Source organism: Mixophyes fleayi, chromosome 9, assembly GCF_038048845.1.
Source record: "Mixophyes fleayi isolate aMixFle1 chromosome 9, aMixFle1.hap1, whole genome shotgun sequence".
In the NCBI taxonomy this organism is placed as follows: domain Eukaryota; kingdom Metazoa; phylum Chordata; class Amphibia; order Anura; family Limnodynastidae; genus Mixophyes; species Mixophyes fleayi.
The window spans coordinates 51,570,543-51,591,057 of NC_134410.1; the positions used below are offsets into that span (position 1 = coordinate 51,570,543).

The 20,515-nt window shown below is 40.7% G+C and overlaps 1 long non-coding RNA gene across 1 annotated transcript in view; it reads right to left on the reverse strand.

Moving 5' to 3' along the window:
- Positions 1-257: 257 nt before the first annotated feature.
- The window catches only part of LOC142100654 (uncharacterized), a 289,058-nt gene continuing 268,800 nt past the window's right edge, over positions 258-20,515 (reverse strand). Inside the window, exons 2-3 of the long non-coding RNA XR_012678874.1 lie at positions 2,991-3,736; positions 258-343 (exon numbers count right to left, since the gene is read on the reverse strand). This is a non-coding gene — a long non-coding RNA (uncharacterized LOC142100654). The remainder of the gene's footprint in view (positions 344-2,990; positions 3,737-20,515) is intronic.

A 20,515-nucleotide genomic window follows, 5' to 3' on the forward strand; every position in this document is an offset into this window, starting at 1 on the left:
GCAGTGGTCTCTTCATCTACACCTGCTTCTAATGACCCTTCTGTCTCCATATTGATGTCATAGGTTTTGTCTGCTTCTACCATCTGCTGGTTAGATCTCTGTATGTTCTCTGCTTCCTCATCCTCTATGAATCTAATAAACATACAAATAGTTCAGAAATAGGATAATAAAGTAGCCATCCTGTTGTTATGCTAACTTAGGGGAAAAAACGTACTTCTTAGCTATCTGATAGTAGATCTTGCGGTCAGCTTTGGTGGTCTTTAGCCATTTGTTCAAAGTGTAGTGCACACCCTCCTGTATTTTCATATCGGGGTGGAAACGGGAAAGAGAGCGGAGTACCGGTCTGTGGATGATAACATTAGATTGTGGTTTAGTTTAATATTATTTACACAAACACTGTAGTCCCTCCAACCATGTGCTGTTAGAACAGTGTTAGGCACTATGTACATTACAACAACATTAACACGTGCAATGTGAATTGGCATAAGATTAACCAGTAATTATGTCTCATGTCTCAATGTCATTAGATTTTAGTGTATTGATATCCGACATTCTCATGACTATCGATTCAGCCCACAAAGTTATTTTACATCCACTGAAGCATGAGACAACCCTGTCACTCTGGAGAAAGCAGATGTTACATTAATTCCTATTGATAATGATAATGGGACCATCCCCACCCTAGTAGGCCTCATTGATAGTCTTCGCTGATGTTTTTTATTGTTTAAAAACTTTTTGCTATATTAGACAAGGGTCTTAGTGACTCCTGTCTATTATGCTGGAACACTGAAATGGCAACGTTGGCATTTCATGGGTCCCAATCTTATTCATTACAGATGCACCCAAAGCGAAGGTGATCAGGAGGTGCCCCTAGCTTTTCAGCATGGGGCAGGTACCCTTTGGGAAGAGAGACATGCTATTCTTTCTACTTTCCCCATAGAGGTACAAGCTTTTTGCTGACTACCCGAAATAAAATGTCCTCAGTGCTGTCCCTGGGTCCTGTTGAATTGAATTGATATTCATGAAACTTCTCTCATTCCACATCTGTCCATGTAATTTAGCATGTATAGTCTTAACCCAAACATACGAAAAACAGCTGAATGCATTCACTGTCTGTGTCATAGTTGTAAAAGTTTGACAAAATGTTACTTTGCAAATACAATGTAAAATTAATTTGCCATGAAATGGCAAAGAAAAGCAGAACTCAAAAATGCTATCATTGGTACTTTGGTCTTTTCCAGAAACACCTGTTGAAAACACGAAATTCAATTTGAGTAAAATGTATCTGTAACTTCACTCTTCTCTAGTTGATAAGCCTCATGAATAATGGCTCTGCCACTTAATAGCAGCTTCTTCAGTGTGTAGTTGACAGTTGAACTTTAATAATTCTGATTAATTTGTTTGCAATGTGCACTGTGCCTCAGTTTGCAGGGAGAAAAATATTGAGGTATGTATTGTGCAAATGTGTAAACATCACATCAAAGTCCAACCTCATATGCCTTTGTGACAACTCCCATCATTGAATTAAACTCATTAAGCCTTAATAGAATGTATTAATAAATTAATAGAATGCCAATATAAATCACTATCAATTATATAGCATAAATTCTAGGTATAAATCCATATGTCAGAAAGAAAATGGTTCATGTTTGTCAAAATTCTAGATCATACTTGCCAACTTGGGCAAACTAGCGTCCAGGAGGTGGGGGGGGGGGGGGGCGAGTTGGGGTGGGCTCCAGAATCGTGTCATTAGCCCCGCCTCCTAAATTGCATCACACAGTTTTAGCCAACTACAGCAGTGGGTGGGGCCACGATGGTGCACATATTGCATCATAAGCCCCGCCCCCGCCAGGTTCGCCTGCTCTGGGAAGAATCCCAGAAATACGGGAGTCTCCCTGACATCCTGGGAGAGCAGACAACTATGATCTAAATGTTAATTATAAATGAATAATGTGAATTCTCACATCATTTATAGATGTATATTAATACATGCACATATGTAGTGCTATAAGCTTCATATGAATGGGAATGGAAAATGTATGCTACAAAACTCCAGCTTTCACCATATACTGAAATATAGATAAAACCTAATTATCATTTATAACCTTTACATATGGTAGACAAGTGACTTGCTGGTATCCCCACTTTTGGCGGGATTAACCTGGTATCAGATGTCATGTTGCATCAACTAACTAACTGAGGCCAAGTTGAAGCCCCGCCCCTCACTTTCATTCAGTGGAAGTAGCAATTTTAAGAATGAAGCTTATAGCTGGAAGTCAGTGAATAGAGAGCTTGTATTCTCATCATTATTAGCTCATGCTACAAAATGGATGCCTCCATTGTATAACATTCCTATCAACATTTGGAAAACAAAAGTAAGAGCAAAATAAACCATTCCCCAAAATGCCTAAAACACATTTCTCCACTACCTAATGTCCACTAATATTCGGCCAACTATATCAACATTGCAGCAAAAGCACACCCAATTATCTAATACGCCAATGGGTCAGATTAGTGGAACAGTCCTGTTAAAATTGGGACATTAATTTATTTAAGAAGTATTTAGAGAAATAATGTACCAAACAAATGTATCCTTTATGGAACGGGTCATGTTAACAAATCTGCATTGATAAATTGATAGATGTATTTATAGTTAAATAGTTGCACTGATAGAAGAACTTAAGCCAAATTATCAACCAATTCAGCCCAGAAAGGGATCCTTAAAATGTCCATCAATGGGCTTACTGACAGGAAGTCAGCTGTGTAATGGAAAAATAACCCCCCCACTATTTAACCTTTATTAATCCATTACATTTGTGACTGTGCACTAAAAAAACATAAAAATAAAAAGCTGTTAGCTAACTTAATTGACGTTATACAGTATGTTATGGAATGGGAACATTTATACATTTGTGAATGTCATGAATATTCTTTCACATGAGAAGATATTACTTTGTGCCTATTTTTATGCGCTTTAGTATATTACTCACATCATGAAGCTGGACAGGGCCTCTGTGTCCGGGAAGCTGGGTACAAATCTCCTGACCAGTTTATTATATTTTTGCCAGCGTTTGAAATGTTCGTGTATAGTGTTAGTACTGCTGGAGCTAGATCTTATACCAATGCTGGAAGCATTGGGCCCAGTCCCTGGCATCACTGGAAATGGAACTTCTGGTCTTTGGCTAGAACCAAGACTCCCTGACATCACTGTGGGTGCTGGAAAATTCCCCATTGGCAAATTGAAGTTAATTTCTGGCTTTCCTCTAATCAAGTTCATGCATGACTGAGCAGGTACATTGACTGCACTGGGTATCAACCATGTTTTGTCTGCAGCAGTCACCTGTGTCAATCCTGGCATCAAAGTTGGTGTCACAGAAGCATGCACTGGTCGCAGATGATGTCTCATTCCTGGCAATTCAGCTGGTACAATTATTGTGCTGGGGTGAAGACTCCCTGGCATCAGTGGGGCTGGATTATTTACTGTCCGAGTCATTACAGATTTCCCCACTAGGCAGTTTTTGGGAGCTAAGAGGCTGTTCCGTCCAAGGCTATCAGTTGTAGCACTGTGGATAGTCTTGTTTGAGTCAGTTGGCAGAATAGTCACGCTGGTAGAGGAAGCAACACAAACTGGCCGTAGAATCTCATTGCCCCAAATTATGGTGGGTGGAACATTAGGGTTATGAACATTGGAAAGTTGTGAGTTCATTTCTTGTTTATTGATGAAAGTTATAGTGACCTTGAAAATAACAATAATTGCGAGTTATTATTTATATCAATATTCTGTATAACATAGAAAAACATTGATTTTCATACAGTATTATCAATATATGAATGTCTTTCAAATAAGTTATGGTACAGTTTGTTATCTTTAAATCAACCAAACAAAATGTATTTCTTTACATTATTGTAAAGGCTTTGGGGCATCTTAGTAACATTTGAAGATACAATTTAAATACTCAAGGTATAAAATTTTTATTGACACTCACCTGTTTTATCAATGGTACAATTGAATATGTATGTTCAGGTACTGATTTGTTTTCCAAATTGTCTAGTCCTATTGTATGTAAACCCAATTGACTTGAGCAGTGGACCATATGTGTCTGATTATAGATAAGGGGACAGACGGTATCTGTGTGTCTGGTCACCTGCACGAAGCTCACCAGATATGAGGCAGTGTGAATATCACAGGTGGGATGATGTCTTATGTTTTACAGCTAAGTTGAAAATAAACAGCCTCAGCTACTGGCATGTGCTGAGACCAGTACATCAGTTACTGGTTTATTTCCATGGGGGTTTACCTTGCCCATACCAGTGATAAATTCAAGTTTGGTTAATATATTTATACATTATAGACTTTTCCATACCAGTAAGAGATCTTTTCTATAGGTCTTATATATCATATGGTTATGGCAATAAGAGTTAGTATATAGTTATAGGAAGGATTTGGCATGATGAAAATGTGAAGGACTTTTGACTCTTAACTCTGTGTATTACTGGTCTAATTGTACAGTATGGAAACACACCAGCATGGCTGTACAGCCAAAGATGGTAAGACAGTTTGTGAGGACATTATGTAGTGCCTCTTTATGAATACCTGCAATGCCAAAATGGGGGGCGGGGGGGGGGGGGTCACAAGTCCACGGAGAGACTTAAACAAAGTAGGATTAGGCATTAAATAAATAAATAAATAAATCATTTATTGGTCCATTAAGATATAATTAGAATGAATCTACTGTAAGGAGTTACAACAAAAACACCAGAATACTTTAGTTATGGAGGAAAGAGTAGAGCAAAAAGTAGTAGACACTATAAAAATAATACTAAAATTAATATTATCAATAATATTAATAATTAATGAGACTTTACTTAAACACTTTACCAATGCACCTTATGATGTAGATAAACCAGAGCTGTACATACAGTACCACAATTATATGCTATTTATTTCAGAACAATTTTTGCTCATGTTATTTTTTTAAACCAATCTAGTAACCTACCTTTACTTAACTTATTATAAATACTTTTATTATTTTTATAATGACCATGTAGTTTTAACTCACAAATTGTAAACTACCTATTAAAACTTACCTGTATTTACACGGGTACAAAGGAAGCTGTATTTTTTTTCTACCGGTGTTGTATATTCTGTATATAAATCCAGTAGGACTTAGCTGTGGACCAAATATCTGATTACAGATGAGGAGCTGTTGTCTCTGTGTCTGATCACTTCCACGGTGCTCAACAGCTCTGAGGCAGTTTGAATATCTCAGGTGGGATGATGCGTTATGTTCTACAGCTAAGTTGAAAATAAACAGCCTCAGCTACTGGCATGTGCTGAGACCAGTACATCATTTACTGGTTTATTTCCATGGGGGTTTACCTTGCCTATACCAGTGATTAATTCAAGTTTGGTTAATATATTTATACATTATAGACTTTTCCATACCAGTAAGAGATCTTTTCTATAGGTCTTATATATCATATGGTTATGGCAATAAGAGTTAGTATATAGTTATAGGAAGGATTTGGCATGATGAAAATGTGAAGGACTTTTGACTCTTAACTTTGTGTATTACTGGTCTAATTGTACAGTATGGAAACACACCAGCATGGCTGTACAGCCAAAGATGATAAGACAGTTTGTGAGGACATTATGTAGTGTCTCTTTATGAATACCTGCAATGCCAAAATGTGCATGTGGGGGGGGGGGGGGGGGTTCAAGTCCAGGGAGAGACTTAATCAAAGTAGGATTAAGCATTAAATAGATAAATTAATAATTTATTGATCCTTTAAGAACACACATAAATATAATGATTTTACTGTAAGGGGTTACAACAAAAACACCAGAATAATGTAGTTATGGATGAAAGAGTACAGCAAAAAGTAGTGGACACTATAAAAATAATACTAAAATGAAGATTATGAATAATATTAATAATTAATGAGACTCTACTTAGACAATTTACTAATGCACCTTATAATGTAGGTAAACCAGAGTTGTACATACAGTACCACAATTTTATGCTATCTATTTCAACACAATTTTGGTTCATCTTATTTTTTTTAAACCAATCTAGTTACCTACCTTTACTTAAATTATTATAAATACTTTTATTATTTTTATAATGACCATGTAGTTTTACCTCACAAATCTTAAAATACCTATTAAAACGTACCTGTATTTACACGGGTACAACGGAATCTGTATATTTTCTACTGGTGTTGTATATTCTGTATATAAATCCAGTAGGACTTAGCAGTGGACCAAATATCTGATTACAAATAAGGAGCTGTTGTCTCTATGTCTGATCACTTCCACGGTGCTCAACAGCTCTGAGGCAGTTTGAATATCTCAGGTGGATGATGCGTTATGTTCTAAACACAAATCAAAAATAAACAGCCTCAGCTACTGGCATGTGCCATGACCAGTACATCAGTTACTGGTTTATTTCCCTGTTTTGTTCCCTTGCTTATAATATTGAATTATCACTGGCCACAATTTAGATTATAATATTATAAAAGAAAAATTAGGCTTGATAAATATATGAAGGAAATTTGACTTATAACTCATATAACTAGTCTATTTTTGGTTATTTGGTGTCAAAGTAGGACCAACTAAGACACCAATGTCTTTCTCTTGTTCCTGTGTAAATTTCAATACATAGGAAATATTAAACAATAGGGTCTCCCCGCTCTTACGTGCCCTGGGTCCCCCAAAGCCTTTATTCCAGCTCTTAGTGGGGTTCAGTATGATCTGAAAGTAGTGGGTGCATTATGTATTTGCCAGCATGAGTGATGTACTGTATATATGTATATATTTATGTAACGTACTATGTGTAAATTTACCTGAGTGAGACAGTGTTGCACATTGGAGTGTAGGAATTTACCAGAGTGGCAGCGGCACTGGCACAGAGTTGATTTATGTCCATCCTTGAGGAAAAAGACCAAAAGCTCTGCAGCCTGTCATCATTAGTTACTCATGGAACGGCTAGGGAATGGAAGGAACACACACCCCAGTTAATCAAGACCAACCCAATGACCAGTGTTACTCCTCCAAAACAGGAAAACAAGAATCAGCAACATTTTCAACTTTAGATTATTCTTAATTTGTCATAATTTGTTATATTTTATTATTATTTTCTGAAATTTAGCATACAACACCCATAAACAGTTCTCCATTTGCATGACACATTTCAGCTTAATATGTCTTAAAATGTAGCCCCTCAAACACCATGCTCCCCTCTCACAAAATTACCATGATGGAATGGGATTTATTAGTCAATCTTAATATAAGGGCACGACTGCCATTATATACACACACATACCTGATATCTTCCATATATACAGGCTGATGCCAGGTCCCCCACACCTTCAGCAATTCAGTGCTACTGAAGACGTTAAGAGTAGACTGCTAGCGATATCGGAGAGAAAGAGGGGCACTTGAGGAGACAGGCTGGGAAATTAGAGAAGTCCCTGCCCTAGTGTAGGAGGAACAGTGAAGAGGAGAGATCAGTGGCATAGAGATTGCCACCAGAGAACCCATTACCAGCAGAGAGGCTAGTTTGCTCTGCATGTGGGAAGTGTTTTGCCTGCAACCCACCACCTGTCACCGAAAAGAACGAGTAATTAGAATAATAATTTTATCAATGTGCAGTGCAGGAAAAATAACTGAATTACTCACCGGAGAGAAGCTGTGGGTGGGATCTCTCATGCTGTGTGCAGTCCCTCAGTGATTTCTCCCACTCAGCTGTTAAAGTTTAATAATTGGGTAAAGGTGGTAATCAATATTTTCTGTACACCAATATCGGTTGCGATGCAATTAGTTCGCAAATGAATAATTATTAATGCAAATAACATGCAAATAAGTTTTAACTATTTAATTTAGTAAATATAAAATATAAAGTGGTAAAGAGGCTAAATAATGTTTACAACATACAAATTACATTGAGTTTGGTATCAATCTGTTCGCAATTGCATGAGAACGCTTCCAGTGTTATTTATGTCGTGTTGGCACCTTGCGAATACTAGTTTTAAATAATATCACTTTTTCATACACCAAATAGCTAGTACACAGGAATCATGAAAAGTAGTTTATGCAGGTCTAGAGGTGGGAGCCTGAGGAAAGGACACCCGGCAATCTCAAGAAACAATGACCCAAGACATCCACCAATGTCAAGTCGAGTTCTTGGGAAGTGAAGACCCTTGACCTATGAATGAAGACCTGTGAATGAAGCACGGTGGCTAAGTGATTAGCACTTCTGCCTTACAGCACTGGGGTCATGAGTTTGATTCCCGACCATGGCCTTATCTGTGAGGAGTTTGTATGTTCTCCCCGCTTTTGTGTTGGTTTCCTCCAGGTGCTCCGGTTTCCTCCCACACTCCAAAAAAAACCATACTGATAGGTTAATTGGCTGCTAATAAATTGACCCTAGTCTGTGTGTGTCTGTCTGTGTATGTTAGGGAATTTAGACTGTAAGCCCCAATGGGGCAGGGACTTATGTGAGGGAGTTCTCTGCACAGCGCTGCGGAATTAGTGGCGCTATATAAATAAATGGTAATAATAATAATAATAATTATAAGAATAATACTGTAACTGTGTATCTTTGTGACGTAACTGCTTTTTACAACTGAACTGTATAAATTGCTCACCTCTGGCTTTAAAAACCAGTGCATTCTGATAGAAGCTTGTGTTGGTGCCAACAGGTGCAAGTGTATGTATGCCAAACTCTGCCTTTAAATTAGAGATACTCATTGACCCACATGAACTGGTTTTGGTTTTTGGTTTGGATCTAGATTAGTTTCGTGTTTTGGTTTTGGTTTTGGCTAAACCACCCTCATGTGTTTTGGTTTTGATTTTGGTTTAGAATCTGTATTTTTTTAGAAAAATTGATAAAATATGCGAAAATCACATACTTTTGCTCTTTTTTTGATCCTACATTATTATTAACCTCAATAACACTAATTTCAAGTCATTTGCAGTCAATTTTGACCACCTCACAGGTCACAATATTATTTTCATACACTTTCAGCCAAATACTGCAGCGACCTGGCTGGATGCTAAGCGCCAGAGCAATGACTCAAACACACGGTAGTTCCTGGTACATCAAGGACACATTGGCACACAGCAGTGGCAGAAAAGGAAAGATGTTTCCCACCCACCCTTATGTTCGAATTAAAAAGGACATGCACACTTTAGCAAAGCAAGCACTTCTTCCACAATAGTGCCACTCCTTGTGGTTGAAGTGCTTGGTTTGTTTGGGCCCCCAGAAAACAAGGTAACAATGGGCTTAAGGCACCTAAGCTAACAGTGATGTTAATGAACTCTACTGTGGCAAGATGTTGTTGTCATCATTCTCAGCCTCATCCTCACCCTCATCCTCACCCTCATCAGTGTGTACATCATCCTCACACAATATTAATTAATCACCGCTGGAATCCACCATTACAGAAGTCTCAGTATTTTGATGTAATTGGCGGGAAAGCCTTCCTCATGGAACTTGAAGTTCATTTTTATGAACATCATCTTTTCCACATTTTGAGGAAGTAGCCTCCTACACCGATCGCTGACAAGGTTCCCGGCTGTGCTGAAAACTATTTCCGAGTACACACTGGAGGGTGAGCAGCTTAGGCAGTACAAAGCGAGTTGGACTTTTAGACCAGACCAGGGGGTAAATGTATCAAGCTGAGAGTTTTGCGGCGGGTTTGATTAGGGGAGATGTTGCCTTTAGCAACCAATCAGATTATAGGTATCATTTTGTAGAATGTACTACATAACTGATAGTTAGAATCTGATTGGCTTTTCAAACCCGCCGGGAAAACTCTCAGCTTGATACATTTTTCCCCAGATGTCAAAATTTGGTGCTGAGTCCTCTGCAACATCTCTGGGTCTCTTGGGAAAGCTAAGTTTTTCCTGACAGCATTTGAGTGAGAAACTGAACGAGGAGACGCCGTCCTGGCAAGTAACACTTGAGCTGTCATCTTGCTCACCAGGAGCATCTTGTTTGTGTGCCAGACCACTGTCCTTTTTCGAATCGCTTTCCCTTAGACAATCACCAAAGGTCTTATTTCCCTTCTGTACTGGGAACTTACAACCTCAGACATGAGTGTGAGGGACTCACATGAGCGAGCATAGGAGGAGGATCTGGGGGAGATGCTGAACAGCGATGACTGGGAGGAAATAAGAATAAGCACTGCCTCTAGCTTTGTCTGTGTAAAGGTGAAAGAAAATGCATATAAACTTTTATATGAATGGTACCTAGCTCCTACTAAGTTGAATAAAATATTAATTGTGAGTCAAGGATTACACCTAGGCAGCAAGCTTGTGGGGTGGGATTTATGGTCATGTTATCAACAGAAATAGAAATGTCAGGCAGGAAGCTTCTGTTTTTGGGTGGGAATATTATTAATTCAGTTTTTGAAAGATTGAGTTTGAGTTGACGAGAAAACATCCAAGGTGAAATGGCAGAAAGACAGTCAGTAACGCGAGACAACCCAAAGGGTAAGAGATCAGGAGAGGATAGATAGATTTGGGTATCATCCGCATAGAGATGATACTGAAATCCAAAGGAGCTTATTAGTTTTCCAAGAGAAGTGGTGTAGATAGAGAATAGCAGAGAACCTAGGATTGAGCATTGCTTGTGGTACTCCAACTGATAAAGGAAACGGTGCAGAGGTGGATCCAGAGAAATTAACACTGAAAGAGCGATTAGAAAGGTAGGATGAGAACCAGGATAGGACAGTGGTTTCAAAACCTAGGGATTGTGGCATTTGTATGAGGAGAGAGTGGCCAACAGTGTCAATCGCAGCAGAGAGACCTAGGAGAATTAGAAGAGAGTAATGGCCTTCAGCTTTTGTTGTTATGAAATCATTGACAACCTTGGTCAGCGCAGTCTCTGTGGAGTGTTGTGAGCGAAAGCCTGACTGAAGAGAATCCAGTAGGTTGTTTGCTGTAAGAAAGCGTGTGAAGCGAGTGTAGGGAATCTCTCGAGAATCTTGGGCTACCCCCGATCAGGGTAGGAGAATGTAGAAAATGGGGTGAAAAGGTGTTGAAGAGAGGTGGAAACCTGTTCAAAATCAATAGAGTTAATATTACTGCGGATGTGAGGAGGCTTAGAAGACATGGGTAGGGTAAAGAACTGGGGGGAGAGTGAGTAGCTGATAAGATGATGATCCGAGAAGGGGAAAGGAATGTTAAGGAAATCAGAAACTGAGCATAGTCTAGAGAAAACAAGATCAATACAGTGCCATCCTGATGTGTAGTGGATTCAATCCACTGGGAGAGGTCAAGTGAGGATATTAGAGAGAGTAGTTTGGAAGCAGCATTGGAACGTGGATTAGCAATAGGAATGTTGAAATCACCCATGATGATGGTGGGGATGTCAGAGGGTAAGAAGTGAGGGAGCCATGCAGAGATGTTTTCAAGAAATTGTTGGTGTGGTCCAGGAGGATGATAGATGACAGCAACACACAAAGAGAATGGGTTAAAAATCCCAACAGTATGTACTTTAAAAGATGTGAACGTGAATGATGGGACATTTGGTACAACTGTAAATGTGGGGAGAGAAGTAGGCCAACCCAAGCTCCTTGTCTGCCTGCAGGTCTGGGGGTGTCGGTGAAGTGGAGACCACCATGTGAAAGGGCTGCAGGTGAGGCAGTGTCTGAGTCATGTTTCTGTTATTGCTAGAAGGTTGAGTTTGTTTGAGAGGAAGAGATCATGTACGGAGGTAAGTTTGTTGCAAACAGAACATGCATTGAAAAGGTCACATTTAAAGGACTTTGGAAGAGAGGGGAGGCAGGTGATGCGCTTGAGGGTTGCTGGATTTCTGTAGTGTTCAGATATATGTGTGTGGGAGAAGTGAGGTGGACCTGCATTAGGTGATATATCACCAGCTAATAGAAGCAGAAATAAAGAAAGGTAGGAAATATGAATGTAAGATGTGTGTCTTTTTAGTTTCTGGCGACAGGCTGTTAAAGTTATTGAATTTATATAGGAAAAAAGTTCATGAGTGTTAAGTAGAGGTGAGTGAAGTAATGAAGGGGCAATGTGGACAGAGGTGTGTGTTGCAGGAAGGGCAGGGCCATCTTTTCCATTGGACACGATGGGCAGCTACCCGGGGCCCCCATGGGCAAGGGGGCCCCATAGGCACGGCTCTTAATCAGAATAAATAATCCTGCAAAAGAAAAACCGGCAAAAAAAACCTTCAAGGGTCACTGAGCAAGTACATCTATCTATCTTTATCTATCTTTATCTCTATATATGTATATCTATATCTGTATCTGTATACATCTATATATCTATATCTATATCTAGGGGCCCCGGTGCACTGCTTTGCCCGGGGGCCCATAATGTTGTTAAGATGGCCCTGCTCTCTGGAGCAAAGCAGCTAAGTCCAAGCTCTCTGAACACGCCGCCAAACAGCAGGAGGTAAATTATGGTTAGAAAACACTTTATTCATAGTGGCTGTATATTTATTTATTATAGCGTTTCACTCTACTAAGCTTTGTCAAGGCAACTTAGTAGAGTGAAGCGCTCGTCGGCGTTACAAGCGCTGTTTCTCCTCTACCTCAACACTATATAACCAGGGGCGCACTCAGGATTGTCAGGGGGAGGTTCACCACCCCCCCCCCCCCGACCCGAAAAGAAAAAAAAAACAACCCCAAGAGAGAGAGCTGCTGCGCATGCGCCCGCTGTCCTATACAGCAGCAGCGGCGTTGTCAAAGAAGCATCCGCGGCGGTGCTGTATACAAGGAAGGGAATCCTTATATACAGCTGGAAAATATTATCCTTGCTTTATAGCAATAATAGGAGTCTTGATTTTGGTGTCCTTTGAATATAAGGAACTCCATGGTTTAACTGATTGTTTAAGGAGAAGCATTCATATATCTGGCCATATAAATTTTAGACCTAGCATAGAGTCTTAGTTGGTATATATTACCTGTAGAGAACATTTTATTATTCTCCAGTTGATTCAGCATCCAATATAGAATCCATACATTATTGGGGTAGAAACAGCGCGTTCCGATAGTTTCACTATCGGTTTTAACAGTCATATATTTGTTGGTCAATTATGTCATACACTTGTTTTTAAGATTTCCCTTCGTCTAACCACTCATCAAGCATTACTATATTTAATAGATACTAATAAAATTTGAATATGTTTTATTATAATTCCATTATCCTCTGAGTGCCCCTCAACACATAAGGTGTTTTCCAGTTTTTCTCTCAGATTCTGCAATTTTGTGTGGGTGCACCTACCTTTAAATGCTGAATAAATGTATGAAATAAAAGATTGATGGTTGATCATAGTATATTTTTTTGCACCTGAGGTGTGTAGGATTATCCTGGTGCGTAAGGGTGGGTTCGTAATAAATTGTACTCTGAACGAGTATTCAGTACAGCCGGGAACTTAGTCAGTGATCGCCATAGAAGGTTACTTCCAAAAAATGTGGAGAAAATGATGTTCATAAAAATGAACTACATCTTCCACGATGAAGGCCTTCACCATCAAAGACATCCAAGCACTGGCTGTTCTCTAATGGCGGATTCAAGCGGCGATTAATTGATAGTCTGTGATGATGACGTACACACTGATGAGGGTGAGGATGAAGCTGAATATGATGACGATAACATCTTTTTAAAACTTTCTATTTAAGTGTAGGGTGCAATCTATCCCCAAAGTGGAAAGGGACTTGGGGCATTTCTATATCACGTACGGTCTTGAAAGGCTGCTGTTTTGGCAATTTCTCATTAAGGGTAGTGTGTCATACACAGACTGACCCCAAACTGGCTTTGTCCATTTCAATTAATATTGTACAGTCTATAACGGCTGAATTTTTTAGTATTTTCTACAAGTGGAGGGGGGCCTATAGAGACAGAAACCAAACTGGCTTTGTCCATTTCTATTAATATTGTACAGTCTACAACGGCTGAATTTTTTAGTATTTTCTACAAGTGGAGGGGGGCCTAAAGAGACAGAAACCAAACTGGCTTTGTCCATTTCAATTAATATTGTACAGTCTATAACGGCTGAATTTTTTAGTATTTTCTACAAGTGGAGGGGGGCCTAGAGAGACAGAAACCAAACTGCCTTTGTCCATTTCAATTTATATTGTACAGTCTACAACGGCTGAATTTTTAGTATTTTCTACAAGTGGAGGAGGGCCTAGAGAGACAGAAATCAAACTGCCTTTGTCCATTTCTTTAGATATTTATCTATAAGTGTAGGGTGTAATATACACCCAAAGACGATGGCTGCATTGCCAATATGCATAGATGGAGAGGAAGACAATCTGGTTTGTGTGTAGAATTAATGACGGCCTACCAGGAATGAAACTGTTTTTTTTCAGAATTATATAGCTTTACAATTACATTACTTATCCAAGAAACAGATGGAGCACTAAATTAGGTTATTTTATGCCCAAAAAACATTGATTTTTAAACAAAATTGCAAAACTAAACCAAACAAAACCAAAACCAAAACACGCAAGGGCGGTTTGGCAAAACCAAAACCAAAACACGGCAGTAATCCAGATCCAAAACCAGAACCAAAACACGGGGGTCAGTGAGCATCTCTAGTAAAAATATACCCACAATTTGACATCAGTCCCCCACAACTGGGTAGTCACAGGGGCCATTATCAACAATTATTTATATAGCGTTAGCAAATTCCGTAGTTCACAATTCTGAACAAACACGGTAATAAAACAATGGGATCATTACATTATCCAAACACAGTGTCATGAAATTATGTGTTTACCCTCATTAAATAAAGCCTAGTTTGGTTCGATATGTTTGACTAAAAGCATTATCAATCTCTCTCATTCTAAGGCAGAAGTTCCATCAATTTTGAAGCATGTGAATATGAATATTTGAGGCTTAATGGGTAGATCAGTCACAAGCTACTATGTGAGGGCACTGGTTGGTGTGGGGACATTGGGATAATGATGCTGGTATATTATGTGGGATCCGAGTGTTGGTTGCTAGCTAGGTGGTGTGTATATAGTAAAAGTTAGGGATGATTAGAACACTCTGAACTCCTCTATGTTCACCCGGTGTTGAGAGGTGAATAAACAGAGCTCAACATAAAGATCACAGGTTGCAGACATTGTATGTCCATGTGGAAAGTCTATGTGGCTTACTTAAAGGTGGACACATTGGCATTCTGAATGTATACAGTAAAAGACACACAAAAACGGTGTGTGTGTGTATATATCATCATCATCATCATCATTTATTTATATAGCGCCACTAATTCTGCAGCGCTGTACAGAGAACTCATTCACATCAGTCCCTGCCACATTGGAGCTTACAGTCTAAATTCCCTAATGTAGACACACACTCACACATAGACACAGAGAGACAGACAGGGAGGGAGACAAACAGACAGAGAGGGAGACAGACAGGGAGAGACTAGGGTCAATTTTGATAGCAGCCAATTAACCTACTAGTATGTTTTTGTAGTGTGGGAGGAAACCGGAGCACCCGGAGGAAACCCACGCAAACACAGGGAGAACATACAAACTCCACACAGATAAGGCCATGGTTGGTAATCGAACTCATGACCCCAGTGCTCTGAGGCAGAAGTGCTAACTAACAGGCCAACGTGCTGCATATATATATATATATATATATATATATATATATATATATATATATTTTATTTTTTTTATATTAGCCCCATTGCTAACCAATGAAGTACCATCAGCTGGAGGGGTCAATACAGAATCAGCCAATCAGAAGCTGCTGAATAGCTCTGCTAACAGTCATCATCACATTCACCAGCCTCCAGCACCCACAAAAAATACATCCTAAAATGGCTCCATATACAATTGTGTTGCAATTATGTGAATATGGCCTTGCTGTACTTAGTGTAATATATCCAGGAGCTGTGTATTCAGCCTCACTGCCTGGTGAGGTATAGAGATGACATCACAAAGCAGTACAGTGCATCATAATAGCCACATGCAATAATGCAGCCCCCTGTATATAAAGGTCACCACTCCTGCTGCTGGGTTAGATATTGAACAAAAAAAATGGATAGAGATATAGAAAAGAAAAGTCGATTAAGGAGGATGTGGGAGACCCTAAGGGGTAAAAACACTGAGCCGGACCCAAAATATCTGTGCGTCAACGGCAGCCACACCTACTATGAAAAGTATAAACCTAGGACACCCCGCAGGGGAAATAAATGGTGGCAGGTAGGAAGATGCAGAAGCCCAAAAAACAACAAGAATAAGGAGGAACTGCTAGCAGATCCCCAGGAGATGATAGCGTTAGATAACATCAAGCAAGACCATCTGTCCCCTCCAGAACCTGCCTCCAAATACCAGCACCTAAGTAAGGAGGACTTGATCAAACTAATGCTTCAACGAGAAAGAGAAGATGAAGAGCAGGCAGCCCATCTACACCAGCTGGAGAACCGCGAGCAGGAGCTGGAGGGATATCTGAACCAGCTCCTGCTACGTGTGCTGAACAACGCTCCAGAACTGCTTGGAACATCTTTGTAAATAGAAGACCTCTCGTTTCCCTGACCTCGGCCTGTATCCTGGTTTAAGCTTGACCTCTGCCTGGTCCCTACTTTGCCTAAATAAAGACATTGTACTTTAAATTTCTGTTACCGCTTCCTGAATTTGCTAGGAATCATAAGATTTATAAATTAATGTAATTTATTAATTGATGTGTCATTTGTAATTCAGAGTTGTTTGGTTGATATCATCATCATCATTTATTTATATAGCGCCAACAAACTCCGTAGAGCTGTACAATTGGGAACAAACAGTAATAAAACAATACTGGGTAATACATACAGACAGAGAGGTAAGAGAACCCTTTTCGCAAGCTTACAATCTATGGGAGAATGGGAGTTTGAAAACAAGGGCACGTGCTACATTATAGTGCACATTGAACCAACTAGAATGCAAAGGTAAAAGGATTGAGTGGGCTGTGTGATCAGTTACACAGCAATGTTGGTCAGAGGGTTGTTGTCTTGTGTTAGCTGTGTAGAGGGTGGTAATAGGGTAACCTAGGGACATTAAGATGGTGGTAGAAGAATATTATAAGCTTGTCTGAAGATGTGGGTTTTCAGAGAACGCTTGAAGGTTTGAAGACTAGAGGAAAGTCTTACTGTGCGAGGGAGGGAATTCCATAAAGTGGATGCAGCCTAAAAAAGTCCTGTAACCGGGAATGGGAGGGTGTGATGAGAGCAGAAGAGAGACGCAGATCTTGTGCAGAACGGAGGTGTCAGTTGGGAGATATTTTAAGACAAGTGAGGAGATGTATGTTGGTGCAGTTTTGTTCAACAAAGTAATATTATTTGCAGGAGGAGTTTATACATCCATTAATCAAACCTGATACACTTCAAGTGGGGTCCGCTCACCTTTAGTAATAAGTAAAAACAAAACACTTAAAGAAAGAGAGGCCTACCGGTAATAACATGTAAGCAGGCATTTTAAACAAGTGTTACAAGCCATGATAGACTTCATCATAAAACAGGACGGAGCTGGGGACCCAAGGTGAAGGCTCTGAGGGCCGTGTGTTGCCCACCACTGCTCTTCAAGTTTAAACTTGTATGGAAATGCAGAAATTGATTTAGCTGAAATAACCAATGAATATTTCACATTCTAGGAAGCACAGGCTCTCTTACTAAACAGCAGTAAATCAGGCCTATGTCCCTGCTTCACCATACTATGTTACCCAACGGTGATACCGAAAGACTAAAGATATATAGATCTCAAAACCTGCAGGAAATATAGTACAGAGAATAATCTGTCAATATGCACCACAATAGCGCTGTCAACAGTGTCAGACTGGGGCATTAGGGCCCACCGGGGGACTGCAACGCTAGGGGCCCACCAGAGGGGGTGTGGCCAGCCATCATAGAGGCAAGATCTGACACTAGAGGGGGAGTGGTCAGCCCACGAAGGACAGCTAGCACCATAGTATAGTACGTATATAAAAAATGCAGTGTGTATATAAAGAGTACACAGTCTTGACCTGACACTCAGATTGGGCGGAACAGTCACAAAAAAAATTGGGATTGTCTCACTAGACTCAGAACATTTGACAGACTGTCCTACCTGTTCTTGTCACTCACCACCTGTGCTTTCTTTAGTTGCGGCTTGTCTGGATCCTGGAATGTTCCCTATTTAGAAAAAAAACTGGGTACAATTAGAAAATTCCAACCAGCCCCGGCGTTAAATCAATAGGATCCACAATTAATACTTAGGCTTTCCTCCAGCCCCACATTAAAGTAATAGTATTCCCATTGAATAAATAAACCTATTTCCCTCCCTCCAGACAGTCCCAGCAATAAATAGCATTTAAGTATAATAAATATACCTATTTACCGCAACCGTCACTGCCATTAAATAATTCATATTCATATTTAATAAATAGACCTCATGCTCCTCAAACTCAACCCCACATTTAAATAATAGCCCCCACACCACCCCATCTTAAATTAATAGTCCCCACTATAAAATAAATTGCCCCACCATCACCCCACAAACAAAATAGCACCCATTAGTTAGCCACCACCTATCACACACATATTACATTGTCACAAGCCCGCTGTGCCATCACTCACACATTACTGTGCCCCTTCATCACCATCCTGTGCCCCCTTATGATCACACTGCACCCTCCATGCTGCTTCTGACCCCCCTTCATCACCCTGTGCCATGCTGCTCTGGCCCCTCTCTCTCATGTCCTTATTGCCCCTCATCTCTCATGGCCTTAAATTAAGGCCATGAGAGATGAGGGGCAATAAGGGCATGAGAGATGATGAGGGGCATTAAGGCCCTTAATGCCCCTCATCATCTCTCATGCCCTTATTGCCCCTCAGCATCTCTCATGCCCTTATTGCCCCTCAGCATCTCTCATGCCCTTATTGCCCCTCAGCATCTCTCATGCCCTTATTGCCCATCTCTCTCATGCTCTTAATGCCCCTCATCATCTCTCATGCCCTTATTGCTCCTCATCTCTCTCATGCCCTTATTGCCCCTCATCTCTCATGCCCTTAATGCCCCTCATCATCTCTCATGCCCTTATTGCCCCTCATCATCTCTCATGCCCTTAATGCCCCTCATCATCTGTCATGCCCTTATTGCCCCTCAGCATTTCTCATGTCCTTATTGCCCATCTCTCTCATGTCCTTATTGCCCATCTCTCTCATGCCCTTATTGCCCCTCATCTCTCATGCCCTTAATGCCCCTCATCATCTCTCATGCCCTTATTGCCCCTCAGCATCTCTCATGCCCTTATTGCCCATCTCTCTCATGCTCTTAATGCCCCTCATCATCTCTCATGCCCTTATTGCTCCTCATCTCTCTCATGCCCTTATTGCCCCTCATCTCTCATGCCCTTAATGCCCCTCATCATCTCTCATGCCCTTATTGCCCCTCATCATCTCTCATGCCCTTAATGCCCCTCATCATCTCTCATGCCCTTATTGCCCCTCATCATCTCTCATGCCCTTAATGCCCCTCATCATCTGTCATGCCCTTATTGCCCCTCAGCATTTCTCATGTCCTTATTGCCCATCTCTCTCATGTCCTTATTGCCCATCTCTCTCTCATGCCCTTATTGCTACTCAGCATCTCTCATGCCCTTATTGCCCCTCATCATCTCTCATGCCCTTATTGCCCATCTCTCTCATGCCCTTATTGTCCCTCAGCATCTCTCATGCCCTTATTACCCATCTCTCTCATGCCCTTATTGTCCCTCAGCATCTCACATGCCCTTATTGCCCCTCATCTTTTATGCCACATTTGTTTCTCTCCCCTCTCCTTCAAAATGACAGGCTGCTCGCTGCTGCGGGGCTGCGCGCTTTACTAACCTGCTGCTCCTGCATTCTTCGTGTAGCTCCTATGGGTGGCAGGACGTCCCCAACGTGAGCGGTTCTTCTTCCAAGATGAGTCATGTGACATGTCATGTGACATGACTCATCTGTACGGCGCATGTGCAGAGAGCCGCAGTCGCGTCTGGGATCTCTGCACTTCAATCACATATTCACCTGTTCGGAACAACGGATCAGGCGGGGCGTGGCTAACCAGCGTCGGGGCCTATCGGTGGATCGCCCGGCTCACCAGCAGGCCAGTCCGACGATGGCTGTCAACATCAGGCAAATGGGCCAGAACATTATAGAGTGTGTTGTCTGAAAACGAGCACGTTAGGCATGTTAGAAAGCATGGCGGGCAGGTGACCTCTATCTGTGCCCTGTCATCTTCCAAGCGCCGTGTTGGGTTCCAGTGGTTCTCCAATAGACTGGGCAGACCTTGTCCAATCTCTCAACCCACGGGCCATCCTGTTGATCTACATCAATTCCTTTGTTAAAACAATGCACAATTTACATGTCGGAGGTATTATCGCTGAAAATCGGGATCAGCTAAACTGAAATAAGTGGAATTAGGCGGGTAACTGGAGGAACAGTCACCTGTTTATATCATCTGCTTCCTGATGGCAAATCTTGGGCGTCTCCAATAAAGTGATCGTCTTTTAATATACAGTATGTGCGAC